Source organism: Urocitellus parryii, chromosome 5 (genome assembly GCF_045843805.1).
Source record: "Urocitellus parryii isolate mUroPar1 chromosome 5, mUroPar1.hap1, whole genome shotgun sequence".
Lineage (NCBI taxonomy): Eukaryota > Metazoa > Chordata > Mammalia > Rodentia > Sciuridae > Urocitellus > Urocitellus parryii.
Window position 1 is genome coordinate 173,527,569 of NC_135535.1, and position 15,647 is coordinate 173,543,215.

The window sequence follows — 15,647 nt, forward strand, 5'->3', positions numbered from 1 at the left end:
TTGTTGTTTTAATGGGAAGAATTGATTGAAATCTATCTTATCATTTTGGAAAACTGGAACTTATTTATATGTTTCTGGTATTGATCATGATTAAATAAAAAAAAACACATTCTACTTGATGTTGCATTATATCTATAGACTCATAAGGGGAGCCTTGACATATTATTGTTTAAAAAGAGTGTGGAGCATCTTTTATTATATTCATTGTCTGTTTTCTTCAGTAAAGGTTTTAAGGACCGGATTTTATTCCTTTGTAGTTTGTATTCATATACTTTTTTTAAAATTAATTAATTGTTTTGTGACTTGGGGATTGAATCTAGGACCTAATGTGTACTAAGCATGCACTCTACCATTGAGATATATCCCCAGTCCAAATTTTAATTTTAAAGAAACTTGTCTTGATTATTTGTTTTTATTTCATGTTTCCATTTTAAATGGCTTTAACATGAAGAAGGTACCCTATGATTTTAGGTATCATATTTATAGGCTTATAAATTGCATTCTTTAAAAAACAAAAATAGAAACTTATTTTTGGTCTTCTGTTTGACTTTAATATTCAAATTAAAAAATAGTGGTTGTCTGCTTTTAACTTGTATGTGTGTGCAGTGCTAGGGCTTGAATATAGGATCTAGTACATGCTAGGCAAGTTCTGAGCTCTGCCCCACTATCCACTAATTATTTTTTAACTTTTTAGTGTTTGAATTTATGAGAAAATTTTGGATTTATTTTATGTATCACACTTTTTTTTTAATTCATTCATGTAGGAACCATTTGTTAAGACTTATTATCAACCAGACATTGGGGTATGTGGTAAACAAGACAGATATCTCTTCTAACGTGGAACTTTCATCCTAGTGTAGAGGCTACTGATTGTAAGAATGTTAGCTAGAAAATAATAGCGTATTGCATTACAGGATAATAGGTAATACTTAACATTATATAAGGTGCTCAGAGGCAGCCTCTTCATGAAAGAAGCATTTAAACAGAAACTAAAGGATTGAATTGGAACAACCTAAATAAACAGCTATGGGAAAAGCATTCCAGGTAAAGGAAACAGCATGTGAAAAAATTGTGGTAAAGGAAAGACCTTGACTCTTTTAGGAATGGACAGAATCCCAAGTCTGAGTGGAGAATGGATTTTATTTTTTTTTTTTTTTGAGCAGCAGATAAGGGTCAGATTATGAAGGTAAGAGCTTTATATTTTACTTTTTGTACAGCAGGAAATCCAATTGGAAGTATAGCAGGCATAAACTTTGTAGACTACAAATTTAAATGTAAAAAAGACAATGCTGTCCTTATTTCTCTGTAATTAAAATTTTCTTAGCTATAGAGCTTCTTGTTTCTACTGAGTAGAAGAAAATGATCCTGCTGAATTATCTTGCCAATTTAGGATAAAGTCAGTAGCTTAGAGTTTAGCTAAGTTAATTCCAGATTAATTCAAATCCTTGGGTAAATACTTGGTCCTTTGGGTAAATGTTCAGTTTTTCCACATAGTTCCCTCCGCCCCAACAGAAGATATTAGTAAAGAAGTCTGTTTCCTGGTAGTGAGGGGGAGGCATACCATCTTTGTGTCATCCTCTGTCCTTCTAGGACATTGCTAATGACTGGCTTGATCTTGAATGGTGCTCTCTGCCCCTGCCACATCTGAGGCTGATGTCATTGCTGCTTTCTTGGCATCTGGTCATTATATCTATACATGCTGGGTTCTCCTGAATCTCAGGCTGTTTTGAGCTCACTGGCTCATAGGAAATTCCTTAGTGGTTTTCTGCATCATGCTGGTCTGTATAGGACTCTTGAGTGGCTTTTTAAGAATATGGTTTATATTGGGCTGGGGATGTGGCTCAAGCGGTAGCGCGCTTGCCTGGTATGCGTGCGGCCCGGGTTCGATCCTCCAGCACCACATACAAACAAGGATGTTGTGTCCGCCAATAACTAATAAATAAATATTTAAAAAAAGAAAAAGAATATGGTTTATACATGTCACTGGCTATTGTATTGCTGCCAACTGTGATCTAGTGTTAGATGCAAGGTTTTGCCAAATGTAGTTTCCTGTACCATAACATATATATAAAATTCTATTCTGGTCCTTCCCCACTGACATATTAGATATTTTTGTTACCCTTCCTCATAGTAATACTTACCTCCAGATGGGGCAGGAGGTAAAATCTGAACTTATATCTAATCTAACTTTGCTCTCTTGTTTCTCTCTGAACTCTTTAAGTTTTTATGTTGTCTTGATCATTTTGGGGGAACTATAGTTGTTAATACCTGCCTCTTCCTCTAGCTGTAGTTTACATTATGAACTATGCCATCAAAATGTTCCTGCTTTGGGGCTGGGGTTGTGGCTCAGTGGAAGAGCACTCGCCTAGCATGTGCCAGGCATGGGTTTGATCCTCAGTACCACATATAAATAAATAAACAAAGGTATTGGGTCCAACTACAACTAAATTTTTTTTTAAAATGTTCCTGCTTTGATTAGTGATATTTAAAGCCATATTTGTAGTATTTTAAAAAGCTCTCTTAAGTTTTTAGATCTTAAAATTGACATCCTTATTAGCTTTTAGTAATTACAATTAATGGATCAAAGACCTAAATATAAGAGCTAAGTGTAAGAAAAACTATAAGTCTAAAAGAAAATGTAGGTGTTAATCTTTATGACTTTGGATTAGGCAACATCTTCTCAAATATGAAACCAAAAGTGCAAGCAGCTGGACTAGAGATGTAGCTCAGTGGTAGAGTGCTTGACTAGTATATGTGAGGCCCAGGATTTGATCTCTAGCACTTTAAAGGAAAAAAGAAGAAGAAAAAGAAGAAAAAAAATTGATAAATTGGACTTTTAAAAAAATTAAACATTTGTGCTTCAAAGAAAAGCAAGCAAAAAGAAAATAAAAAAAGAAGCTGGGTGTGGAGGTATATACCTGTAGTCCCAGTAATTTGGGAGGATGAGACAAGAGGATTGCAAGTTTGAGGCCATCCTGGGCAACTTAGTGAGAGTGTCTCAAAATAAACAGGGCTGGGATGTAGTTCAGTGGTAGAGCTCTCCTGGGTTTAATCCCCATCCCTTCAAAAAAATCTTTTGTTTTGAACTAATATTAGGCTTCTATAGAATAGCTTTAATAAGATTTTCAAGGTAGAGATAAATGTTAGATTGCTCATAGAGTAAGTGGGAATACTTGGTGAAAGAGAGTAGACAATTCTTTTAAAAATCCTTTGCAATGGCTAGATAGGGTAGTGCAGGCCTGTAATCCCAGTAGCTCAGGAGGCTGAAACAGGAGGATCACAAGTTCAAAATCCACGTTGGCAACTTAGTGTGGCCCTATGCAACTTAGTGAGCCTCTGTCTCAAAGTAAAAAAAAAAAAAAAAAAAAAAAAAATACTATGGGCTGGGAATATGTCTCAGTGGTTAAGCCCCTCTGGATTTAATACCTGGTACCAAGAAAATTAAATCAAAAATAAAAAAAAATTGCTAGGAAAAATGGTAGGGATACAGGATAGTAGATAGAGGAGCATGTTGAATCTAGGTAAGACTCCAGCATATTTATATGGTATATGGAAAAGGTCATTAGAATTTGAAGATTAAGTAAAAAGGAAATGAGTGTTATTGGACATTGTCCTTAAGATTAGCAGGAATGGAGTGAAGATATTGGGTTCTAGGAAGAATGAGAATATAGTTTCTGCTGAAGTAGGAATAAAGAAGAAGGGATATTACAGATGGGGAAGTGTATGGATGGTAGCTGAGGAATTTGGGGAATCAACATTTGATGTATATTTTTTTTCAGTGAGGTAAGAAAAAAACCTGCTGAAATTGATTATAGGGGAGCAAGATGGTGATTTCAGGGGAGACACTGAGAAGAAAAGGAGTGTTTCGAGAAGGCTATTAAGGAAATAAGAAGGTGAACTGAATTAGAGTACTTAGAAGTACTTCATTGTTCTGGTATATAGTTATGTGAAAGATTTTTTTCCCCTTTTCTCAGGATTTAGCAACCTAAGTGAGCAGACAAGTTAAACAACTGGGTCAGTCTAGTTTGAATTTTATGGGCTAATCTGACACAATGGTTAAGGAGACAGGAGGTTAAATCATGAGAGTGAAGTGATGGACCTTTGAGTGTAGGCTGAATCGGGAATAAATGAAATCAGAAGGTAGCCGCTGGCATATTAAGTGGTTGGTAGTAGAGATTGGATAGTGGAATTTAAAAACAGGAGGATCAGTTGCTGGTTATGACAGGATACAGATCTTACTATGGAGTGGGTTTTCAAAGTATAGACAAAGTGAAGATTATTGGATTGAGATAAGGGGACTCTAAAGCTAGATTGTTAGAGGAGTTAGCAATACAGACAGTGAGTTGCTCAGAAAAGTAGCAGATCAAGGGGTGGGAAGGTTCTGAACCAAGTTGCAAAGTCATAGTGAACATAAGAGTGGCCAGGTCAGTAAATAACAGAAACAAGGAGAGAGAGGTTAAGAGATGACATAAACTGAGGAGTATTTGGGGAGTGGTAGTTCATGCCTGTAATTTCAGTGACTCCAGAGTCTGAGACAGGATGATCGTAAGTTTGAGGCCAACCTCAGCAACTTAGTGACACCATGTCTCAAAACAGAAGAAAACAAAAACCCTAAACTGGGGCTGTAGCTCATTGGTTAAGTGCCCCTAGGGTCAACACCCATTACAGAGAGTCAGAGTGGGGAGGGGGAGAACATAAGCCTCAGTAGAGATACTTTTATGTGAGGGTATCAAATTGTGATGATAAATAAATGACTTCTCAACTGTGATGGTAAACAAATAATGACTTCTACAGGTTGCATTTGTTGAGTGAAAGAGTAGTTGTCACTGAGGTTTTAGTTTAGATAAAAAGATTTCCAGAGTGTTGATGAAATTAATTCAGGAGTTAGGGTATTTGTTTACAGTGGAACAGTTTAAAGGGCTATCAGTGACTATTGTTATTGGGGATATGTGAGGGTAGAGGAGAAGGAGAACACATACAGAGCAAGAATGAGATGAGAGTGCAATGAGAAAGGGGAATTACTTGTAAGGACTTAAATTTTGGGTGATTGCGACAATGATGAAAAATATGGTGATTTTAGCTGATCTCAAAATTTTGATTAATTTTGTGGGAAACTATGTTTATGCTAACGGATTGAGATGCTGGATTATGCACAAAGCTAGATAGCTTCATTGTTTTTAGGTCTACTTAGTAAGATTTAGCATTTTGTAGCCTTTGCTCAGTGTACCATAAAATACCCTAGCAAAAAAACTGTTTTATTTTTTGGCAAAGCTCAGTCCGGGATGAAAAGGAAGACCTGGATGGAAGCAATTATTGCTTGTTGGATTTTTTTTTTTTTTAAGAGGTGAGTGAGAGTACAGATAACCCTAACTTCAAATTACAGTGATAAATACTAGGTCTTAAAGCCTTTGCAAAGTTTGATGCCAGGTTAAGAGAGAATACAAAAAAGTTGTATACTAATAATCCCAATAGTAATAACAGCATGACTGACTAATGATCTGTTTTAAGACATGTAGAATTAATGATAAGTTCTGAAGTATAACCTGAAATGCTACATATTAAACATGCATTTTTCAGAATTAGAAAATGTATCATTTCATAAAGTTTTAAAATTGTATTCTGAAAGTTTTGCCTTTCCTGAAATGCCTATCTTAAAATACTGCATTAATCTTTGGCATGTTTAAAATATGCTTTGGACTTACTCAGGTCCTGTAATACTTAAAATCTAGAAGCATGTCTTATTTCAGAGCACTAAGAAATATTGATGTGTATAATTCTGCTGTTTAAACCAAGAATAATTTTGCCAGCAGGAAATATGACTTCATTACATGTTTAACTGTCTCTGTGTTTCACAAAACATATTAATGGAAAATATTAGAAAGAAATAATGTTTCACAATATTCACTGACATATGAGTAGAAAATATTAGAAAGAAATGATATTTCACAATTTTTCTATTTTTCAACCAGTGGGCCAACTTGCCTCATGTTTGTTTGCTTCTTCTTTTTTTTTTTTTTTTTTTGGTACCAGGGAATGAACTCAGGGGCACTATTCAACCACTGAGCCATATCCCCAGCCCTTTTTCATATTTCGTTTAGAGACTGGGTCTCCCTGAGTTGCTTAGTGCCTCCCTTTTGCTGAGGCTGGCTTTGAACTCGGGATCCTCCTGCCTCAGCCTCCTGAGCTGCTAGGATTACAGGTGTGCGTTTCTGTGCTGGCTGCCTCATGTTTCTTTTGTCATTTATTAGAACTTTATTTCAAAGACAGGAGGTAGCAGATAAGTTAAGGAAAATTTGGGAGGTAAAAATTCCATCTACTTTTTAAAAAGACATTTTAGCATTGGCATTGTATATTGTCTTCTTAGAGTTTCTTCGTTTCTTATTCTTTTTAAAGCAACCTGGTTTATTGAGGGCTGTTCTGTAAAGAAGTAGGTTCTATCATCAAATAATTTTGAGAAACTGAGCACCATGTCCTTTCCCTGCTTGGTGATTCACAGGGAATATCAATTTATATCACATTGATAAAGGCTCCAGGAAATGGTATTACTATTAATAATGTAACATTTATCAAGCACAGTCTAGGGCTCTCTTCTAAGACTTGCAAATGCATTAATCTTTTTAAATTTTTTTTTTTGTACCTTGAATTAAACTCAGGGCACTTAACCACATCCATATTCTTTTTTTTTTTTTTTTTTTTTAGAGAGAGAGAGAATTTTCTTAATATTTATTTTTTTAGTTTTCGGTGGATACAACATCTTACTTTTATGTGGTGCTGAGGATTGAACCCATTGCCCCGCGCATGCCAGGTGAGCGCACTACCACTTGAGCCACATCCCCAGCCCCCATATTCTTTTTTATGTTTTAATTTTTAGATAGAGTCTTGCTAGATTGCTTAGGGCTTAACTAAGTTCCTGAGGCTGGCTTTGAACTTGTGATCCTCCTGCCTCAGCCTAACAAGTTTTGGGGATTACTGTCATGGGCCACTGCATCCAGCAATCTTTCTAATCTTTACAACAACTTTATCTACTATAAATCACATGGCTGAGCTGAAATGGAAGAGCTGGGATTCAAATCCAGGAAGACTCTAGAGCTGGGTTTATGGCTCAGTGGTAGAGTGCTTGCCTAGCCTAGCATATGTGAGGCACTGGGTTTGATCCTTAGCACCATATAAAAATAATAAATAAAATAAAGATATTATGTCCATTAAAAAAAAAGAAGAATGACTCCATAGGTCTCAAGCCCAGTATACTACTTGCAGCCAGTAAGGAAACAGGACTAATGTTAAATCCAGCATTTCTCAAACTTGTTTGACTCTAGAACCTCATGATTTTTCAATATTTATTCATGGATTAGTTGTTCATGGATTCGACCCTAGGTGACGTTGCCTGAGCTGGCTTACACTGGTGATTGCAGACTTTTTAAAACATTTTTTAGTTACACATGGATGCAGTATCTTTATTTTGTTTATTTACTTTTACGTGGTGCTGAGGATCGAACCCAGTGCCTCACACATAGGAGGCAAGTCCTCTACTACTGAGCAATACCCCAGCTGCCTAATTGCAGACTTTTACAATGGCATTGTTTTAAGATGGAACTAGTTTTTTCTAACTAGGTTCTCTATTGATAATACTAAATGTTATATTTATGTGTGAAGTTTTCTACCTGAAACTGTTTTGTATTCTGTTTCATAGTGACCTTCCCAGGAATTTTTAAAAAGAGCTATAATTTTTTTTTTAATCCAAGTTGTTATTTGCACTCTGCTTTTCCTGCCCCAAGATTATATTCTCATAAAATTTTTAATGTTTAAGGGTATTAGCGATGATCCACTTCATCTCCTTTATTACTTACTTACTTATTATTTTTTGCAGGTTAAGAAAGTGACAGCCATGTAGTGCTGTGTAACATTATAATAATTTACATCTGAATTTGAACATGATGCTTTTTATTAGTTATGTGGCCTTAGAAAAGTTACTTTGTTTCTTAAAAGTTCTGTCTCTTCAGGGAGGAAGAGCAGAAGGATAAGATTAACATTAAATAGAGACATGAGGTGGGAGGGAAAGGGAGAGAAAAGGGAAATCGCATGGAAATGGAAGGAGACCCTCATTGTTATACAAAATTACATATAAGAGGTTGTGAGGGGAATGGGAAAATATAAACAAGGAGAGAAATGAATTACAGTAGATGGGGTAGAGAGAGAAGATGGGAGGGGAGGGGAGGTCTGTTCATCTGATAGACCATGATAATATCTTGCAAGATGGCTATGAGAATTAAATAAGAAAACTCATGTAGTATCTGGCATATAAAATGTTCTGTGTTAATTGTCCCCTTTTTTCCCCTTAAGGAGATGGTCTATAAAGTCTGCACATGAATGAATTATGAAAGTGCTTGGAAAGGAAGAAACAGTTTTTTAATGTGAACTGTCCAGTTTTATGCTGGCATCAGCTTATTTGTGGTAAAGTGATGTTGTCATGATACAGGTTATATGGGAGTTAAAACCAGTTTCCTTCTGGTTTTCCAAATGACATAATAAGCAGTACCTGATGGGGTAAACATAGACCTGTTTATTAGCTCACTTATTATTAATGTTAAACTAGCTTTGTGCTGACTTCTTCTGTTCTTTTTGAAATTTTACTGTTGCCATTTAAAATCTCATACAACTTCAGTCTTCATAGAATGTTTAATGATTTAAATCATCCTCCAAAACATGTAAAGTGTCTTTTCTAATATGGCATCATCTGGTAGTATTGTTAAAAATCTGCATGTAGGACAGAATTTACTACTGGATGCTTGTTTGGTTTTCATGGCACTCTATGTTTGGGGTTTATGGATATTACCAATGTGTATAACCTAAACATTTAAACAGTCATTTAAAATAGAACTATTCAAAGAGATATCTATGGGGATTTTTCAGGTTTATAACTTCCTGAACAAAAAGAAAATGTGTTTGAGAGCCAGGTATTTTTTTTTAATTTTTTTTATTGGTTGTTCAAAACATTACATAGCTCTTGACATATCATATTTCATACATTAGATTCAAGTGGGTTATGAACTCCCATTTTTACCCCATATACAGATTGCAGAATCACATCAGTTACACATCCACATTTTTACATAATGCCATTTTAGTAACTGTTGTATTCTGCTATCTTTCCTATCCTCTACTATCCCCCCTCCCCTCCCCTCCCATCTTCTCTCTCTACCCCATCTACTGTAATTCATTTCTCTCCTTGTTTATATTTTCCCATTCCCCTCACAACCTCTTATATGTAATTTTGTATAACAGTGAGGGTCTCCCTTCATTTCCATGCAATTTCCCTTTTCTCTCCCTTTCCCTCCCACCTCATGTCTCTGTTTACTGTTAATCTTTTCCTCCTGCTCTTCCTCCCTCCTCTGTTCTTAGTTGCTCTCATTATATCAAAGAAGACATCTGGCATTTGTTTTTTAGGGATTGGCTAGCTTCACTTAACATAATCTGCTCTAATGCCATCCATTTCCCTGCAAATTCCATGATTTTGTCATTTTTTAGTGCTGCGTAATACTCCATTGTGTATAAATGCCACATTTTTTAATCCATTCATCTATTGAAGGGCATCTGGGTTGGTTCCACAGTCTAGCTATTGTGAATTGTGCTGCTATGAACATGTGAGAGCCAGGTATTTTGGCATGCACATGTAGTTCCAGCTAATAAGGAGTCTGAGGCAGGAGGATCACTTGAGCCCAGGAGTTTAGGCTAGAGCCTGGGCCTTAAAAAAGAGAAAAGAAAGAAAGAAAGGAAAGGGGTTTTAGTTTGAGTTCTGTGATGGGGTATTTCTGATATTCTGTTTTAAATCTCTTTTACAGCCCTAGTACATAGTAGACAATCAGTAAATATTTAACAATGAACTAAATTTAGTTTCCAGTCCTGACTCCATCTCTTGCAACTTCTATGACTTTGACAGGTTTCTCTACACTTCAGTTTCCTCATATATAAAAATCCCTATGTTCCAGGGGTTTTGCAATAATTAAACATTTAGGCATATAAGAGCCCCACAGCATATGGCACATAGTAGGTACATAATATGTTGAATGTATCTCCCAGACATTTACCTGCTTTCTTCAGCAATGTTTTTTTTTTTAAATTTTTTTTTGGTTGTCAATTGACCTTTATAATTTACTTATATGCAATACTGAGAATGCTAGGCAAGTGCTCTACCACTGAGCTATAACGTTGCCCCAGTCCCACCAATGTTCTTTTTAAGCATATTTTTCTCTTCTCATTCCCTGATCATTTAGAAACTATGTTCAAGAGAGAATATGATTGACAGTTAAACTGGAAATATGTTCCTTTGCAAACCATCCTTAGAATGTCTTAGTAGAAATGATTTTATGTCTGATAGACCTTGGTTTGAATCCTTGCTTTGTAATATACTGGTGTTGTGCCCTTATGTAAGCCTACTATATGTAAAGTTATTATTAGACTAAAATAAGTAATAATATGCAAAAGGCATATAGTTCATTTTCTGGTTTGGATGGGACCCAAATAAAAGTTATTACTTTTTTTAAAAAATATTTTTTTTAGTTGTAGATGGACACAATACCTTTATTTTATTTGTTTACTTTTATGTGGTGTGGGGAATCAACCCAGTACCTCACACATGCTAGGCAAGTGCTCTACCACTGAGACACAGCCCTGTCCCAAAAGTTATTACTTTTAATTGAAACTTTTTTTTTTTTTGTACTGGGGATTGTGCCCCTGAGCTACACCCCCAGCCCTATTCTGTTTTTTTTTTTTTTTTTTTCAGGGGGCGGGCAGGGTCTCACTAAATTTCTGAGGCTGAACTTGAACTTGTGATCCTCCTGCATCAGTCTCCCAAACTGCTGGGATTATAGGAATGTGTCGCCTGTCTGATTTGAAACTGTTATTAATCTGGTAGATTCCATGGTTAATTCATGGACATAGCCTCCTCTATTCAAATCACATTAAGAGCAGATAGAACACTATGAGTGACTAGTGGGCATATTTTTATATAAGTAGCTCAATTTGGCCTTGCCTAGAATTAGGTTTCACAAAAGTGGTATTTCTTGTTGTACTTGGGTAAAAAGAAATTGTTTGGCTCTGCATTTGACATGACTTTAAAATGTTGCCTTTTTTGTTGAATATCAAACAAACTATCAGAGAAGTTTATGAGTAGTACAGTATTAAATTGTTTGCTATTTAAAATGCTTTTCTTCTTTTGCTGATCTCATTTATTAGAAATAAACATGTTTCCCTCCTGTACTAACGTTTAACACAGTATTAGCAAGCCAAATTTAATAAAATATTATGTCCAATTTAAAATTCACTTGAATTGTTTAGACAAATATGAAATTGATTCCTACACTGGTGGACTAAGCATTGCAAAGTAGGAAATAATGAGAATTCCTAATAAATATAAAAGCTTAAGTAGGGATATTGTAGAAAAAAGGTTTAATTTTGAAATTTTATAATATACTTATAAAATTAAGAACAGAGTTTTAAATGGGTACCAAAGCAATCAACATTTATTTCAGAAGTTGACTTTCTCTGATGAGAAGGCAACATCAATTTTCTTTTATGTAGGGTTTCTTTTGTTAATTAAGATATGTAGTTATATGACATAGATGTATTAATGGCATTAAGTACGTTCCGGTTGTTTTGCAGCCATCACCATTATCTAGTTCCAGAATTTTTCATCATCCCAAAAGGAAACTGCATTTCACTGACTTTCCATTCCTGCCTTCCCCCAGCTCCTGACAGCCACTTATCTGCTTTATGTCTCTGATTTGCTTACTCTGTTTCATATAAATGGAATCACACAACATGTTGCCTTCTGTGTCTGACTTCTTTCACTTAGCTTAATGATTTTAAGGTTTATTCTCATTGTAGCATATATCAGTACTTCATTCCTTTTTATCTGAATGATATTTTATTGTGTACCCATACCATATTAATTTTACCTGTTTGTCAGTTTATGGATGTTTGAGTTGTTTCTGTTTTGGGATATTATGAATAGTACTGTTATAAATGCTCATGTATAAAGTTCTGTTGGAACATGGTTTTTTACTTCTCCTTAGTATGTATCTAGGATGGAATTACTGGGTCATATGCTAACACTGTGTCTAACTTTTTGAAGAAGTACCAAAATTTTTTCAAAGCACCTGCATTCTTATTTTTTATTTTTGAAGTGTAGTGGATAGAACCTAGGGCTTTGTGTGTGCTAAGGAAGTATTCTACCATTGTGCTAGACCTCAAGACCTGTTATATAAATTTTAATGCTCTTATACTTTGGAAGAAATGAAGAAAAATGGCTAGTAAAATGTTGATTTGAGACTATTCATACTCAAGACAGCCAGCCCTTCTGCAAGCCAGATGGATTATAAGAATTAAGTCTCAATTTGCTTCATTTGCTTTATAGAATGAAAACTTTAAAATATAAACATAACACTCTAGGAATAGTGTCAAATTTTTGTGCTGCACTGTTACTCCACCCACCTACTTCTGGAAGTTTAGAGTATGCTTGGAATTGATGGTATTTACTTTCATATGAGGATAGTTATCTAAATGTGACAGATTTCTTGGCTTTCTTTGTTTTCATTTTTTGTTGCATAGTTTACTAAAGCAGGAAATTTTCTACAGAAAAAAATATATTTAAAAAAATTTTTTTTAGTTGTAGATGGACATATATCTTTATTTATTCACTTATTTTTATGTGGTGCTGAGGATTGCTGAACTTCAGCCCTAGCCATATAGAAAATATTTTTGAATCAAAATTTAACTATAAATTTGTAGTTTATCAGGGGTATAATCTTAAAATATGAATCTTGGATCTGAAAATGGACTTTCAAGCAAGCAAAAGTTATTCTGTTGGTTATAATGTCTAAGATAATACTTGAAAATTTTTTATGAATAAAAAATTGATGAAAAGTTGAAGAAACTGGAAGTAGACCTAATTAATTGTAATTAAATTTTCTTGAATGTAAAATAAAAATTTTCAATCATCGTATAAAGACATCACTTATCACTTAAATCTTTATGTGAGGGCAGGGAATAAAGCTCAGTGGCTGATTGTGTTTATCATGTGAAATACACATACACACACAATAATGTTTCTGTGAAAGATATTGTGTTAATGTGTTAATGTCTTAGGTGGTTAAGAGACATTTCTGTCTCCACTGATGCCGTTGTCTCTCTCTGTTGCTATCCTTCACTGTCATTGTCATTTTCATTGTCTCTTTCATTTTTAATCAACAAATGCTTATACAGCTTTTACTAATTAGCATAAAATGAAGTCATTGTAGAGAGGTAAAATAAAATGGTTTCATTGGAAGTATAAGATATTAAAGCAGAGCCACAGGTGGTGGTGCATACCTGTAATCCCAGAGACTCAGGTGTCAGAGGTAAAAGGGTCTTAAGTTCAAGTTCAGCCTTAGCAACTCAGAGAGATCTTCAGGAACTTTGTGAGAACTCTAAAATAATCATCATCATCATCATCATCATCATCATCATCAAAGGACTGGAGTTGTAGTTCAGTAGTAAAGTGCCCCTGGGTTCAATTACCAATATTCCCCACAGCACTCCCAAAAGGATTTTTAAAGCAGAAAATGCACTCTAGAGAAATAACTTTTATGGAGTAATTTTGAATGCTGGATTAGGTGGCTTTATGCCTTATCTTATTTCAGGTGTTAATCCATGTGAATTTTATATTTGGAAGAAAAACATGTGATTATCATTCATTCCATAAAGTTTGAAGGGAACTTTGTGTATCTGGATAAATTATCCTGTTCCTTTGCAGATATATTACAGATATTGAATTGTTTCCTTTCTTAGGTAAATTTTTTTCAGGTTTTAAAATACGAAGGTCAGTAATCACATTGGACATTGAATAGGTTATCTACTAAATTCTGTAATTTTAACTTACAATCTTCAGTAATTTTTGCAATTATTTTGATGACTAAAATAATTTGTTATTGTCACTGAATAACTTTGTGTTGTATACCTTTGTCTACCTCATTTTGGGAATGTTGAAGTATAGATAGTTGCACTTGCATTATAGAAATATTGTGTTTACTCAGATTTTTATTTGGATATTGACTCTTATAATTACTTTTTTGTATTGTTTTTGGCCATTGTATTAAGTTTATGATAGATAACCTTCTGTACTAACTATAATTATAGTTAATATAGAAATAGAAACTGCAAATAATTGATTCAGATAAAATATTGGTGGCTATTTTTATTTAAAATATTGGTAAGGAGAAAGAAGCTAGGGAAATTTTGGAGGGCAAGTTTTATATTATGAAATCCCAATTTAATTATTTATACATTTAGAAACAGTATGAGTGACCAAAATGTGATTTCCAGGAAATTTCTGGGAGTACCTACATACACTCCATAATTCTTGGTGCTCAACTTTTATCTTGCTGCCAAGATTAAGGAAAATATTCATTTAGTTGGAAATCATAATGCATTTCCTTATAGAAGCAGGATGGTTGAATAGTAGTCTGAATTCTTATTCATTATTCATTATATGAATATTTTAAAGACAGAAGGCAAGTACTTTGTTATATACACTTTGTGTTTACCAAGGTGTTGTGCAATTCCTATCTCAGAAAAATCCACCCCACCCCCGCAGCCTTTTGCTAGTTGTGGGGAGCACAAAGGAAAAGAAGTGGTTGAAAGTTACCTAACAATTATGCTTATTCCTTTCCATTTCTGTGGTTCTTAGGTACTTTATGGGTTAAATTGACCTCTGTTTATTGTCCAGTATCTAAACTTAATTTCATAATTTTTTCTGTTTGGAAAAAATGTTTTTTAAGTTTTAATAACAAAACATAACAACATGGAGAACACACAATCAGTGTATAAGTTGGAGAACTTACCTCTTGTGAGTTTGAACAGTATTTACCTCAGCATTACTGAATTAGTTTGTACAAAGTTTTTCATTTTAATTGATAACTTGCTTAGAGTGAATGATTGACAAAAAAGTGTAAGATAAAGTATGAGTAATTTTTAAGACACACTTCGTTCTTCAGTGTAACAAGAATCTTTTTTTTTTTTTTTTTTTTTTTGTGGTGCTATGGGGATTGAACTCAGGGGCACTCTGCCACTGAACTATATCCCCAACCCTGTTTTTTTAGAGGAGGGATCTTGCTAAATTGCCAAAGCTGGCCAGGAATTTATGACACTCCTGCCTCAGTCTCCCTGCCCCTAGGTAGCAAGTAACTGGGATTATAGGAATGTGCCACCATGCCTAGCTAGTTTCAGTGATATAAAAAATACATGTGGTGCATATACACAATGCAATATTACTCAGCCACAAAGAATTATGAATTTATGGCATTTTCCAGTAAATGGATGGAACTGGAGGCTATCATGCTAAGTGAAATAAGTCAGTCCCCCCAAATCAAAAGCCAAGTGTTGTCTTTGATGCTAACATACAATAAGAGAGAGGGGAGAATAGAAGTTCATTGGATTAGACAAAAGGGAATGAAGGGAATGGAGGGGGATGGGAATAAGAAAGACAACAGAATGAATCAAAGAGAACTTTCCTATGTTTATTTATACACGACCAGTGTAACTGTACATCATTTACAACTACAAGAATGGGAAATTATACTCCATGTATGTATGATAGGCAAAAATACATTCTA

The 15,647-nt window shown here is 34.6% G+C and overlaps 1 protein-coding gene across 5 annotated transcripts in view; it reads left to right on the forward strand.

Moving 5' to 3' along the window:
• Positions 1-15,647, forward strand: part of Shld2 (shieldin complex subunit 2) — a 79,254-nt gene that overhangs the window by 10,096 nt on the left and 53,511 nt on the right. Inside the window, exon 1 of one of the 5 annotated variants that reach the window (XM_077798889.1) lies at positions 6,794-6,805. The exons of the other annotated variants lie outside the window; for them this stretch is intronic. The gene's annotated coding sequence lies outside the window, so the exon portion shown is untranslated. Of the gene's footprint in view, positions 1-6,793; positions 6,806-15,647 lie in introns of those variants that run through there. 5 annotated transcript variants of the gene reach the window in all.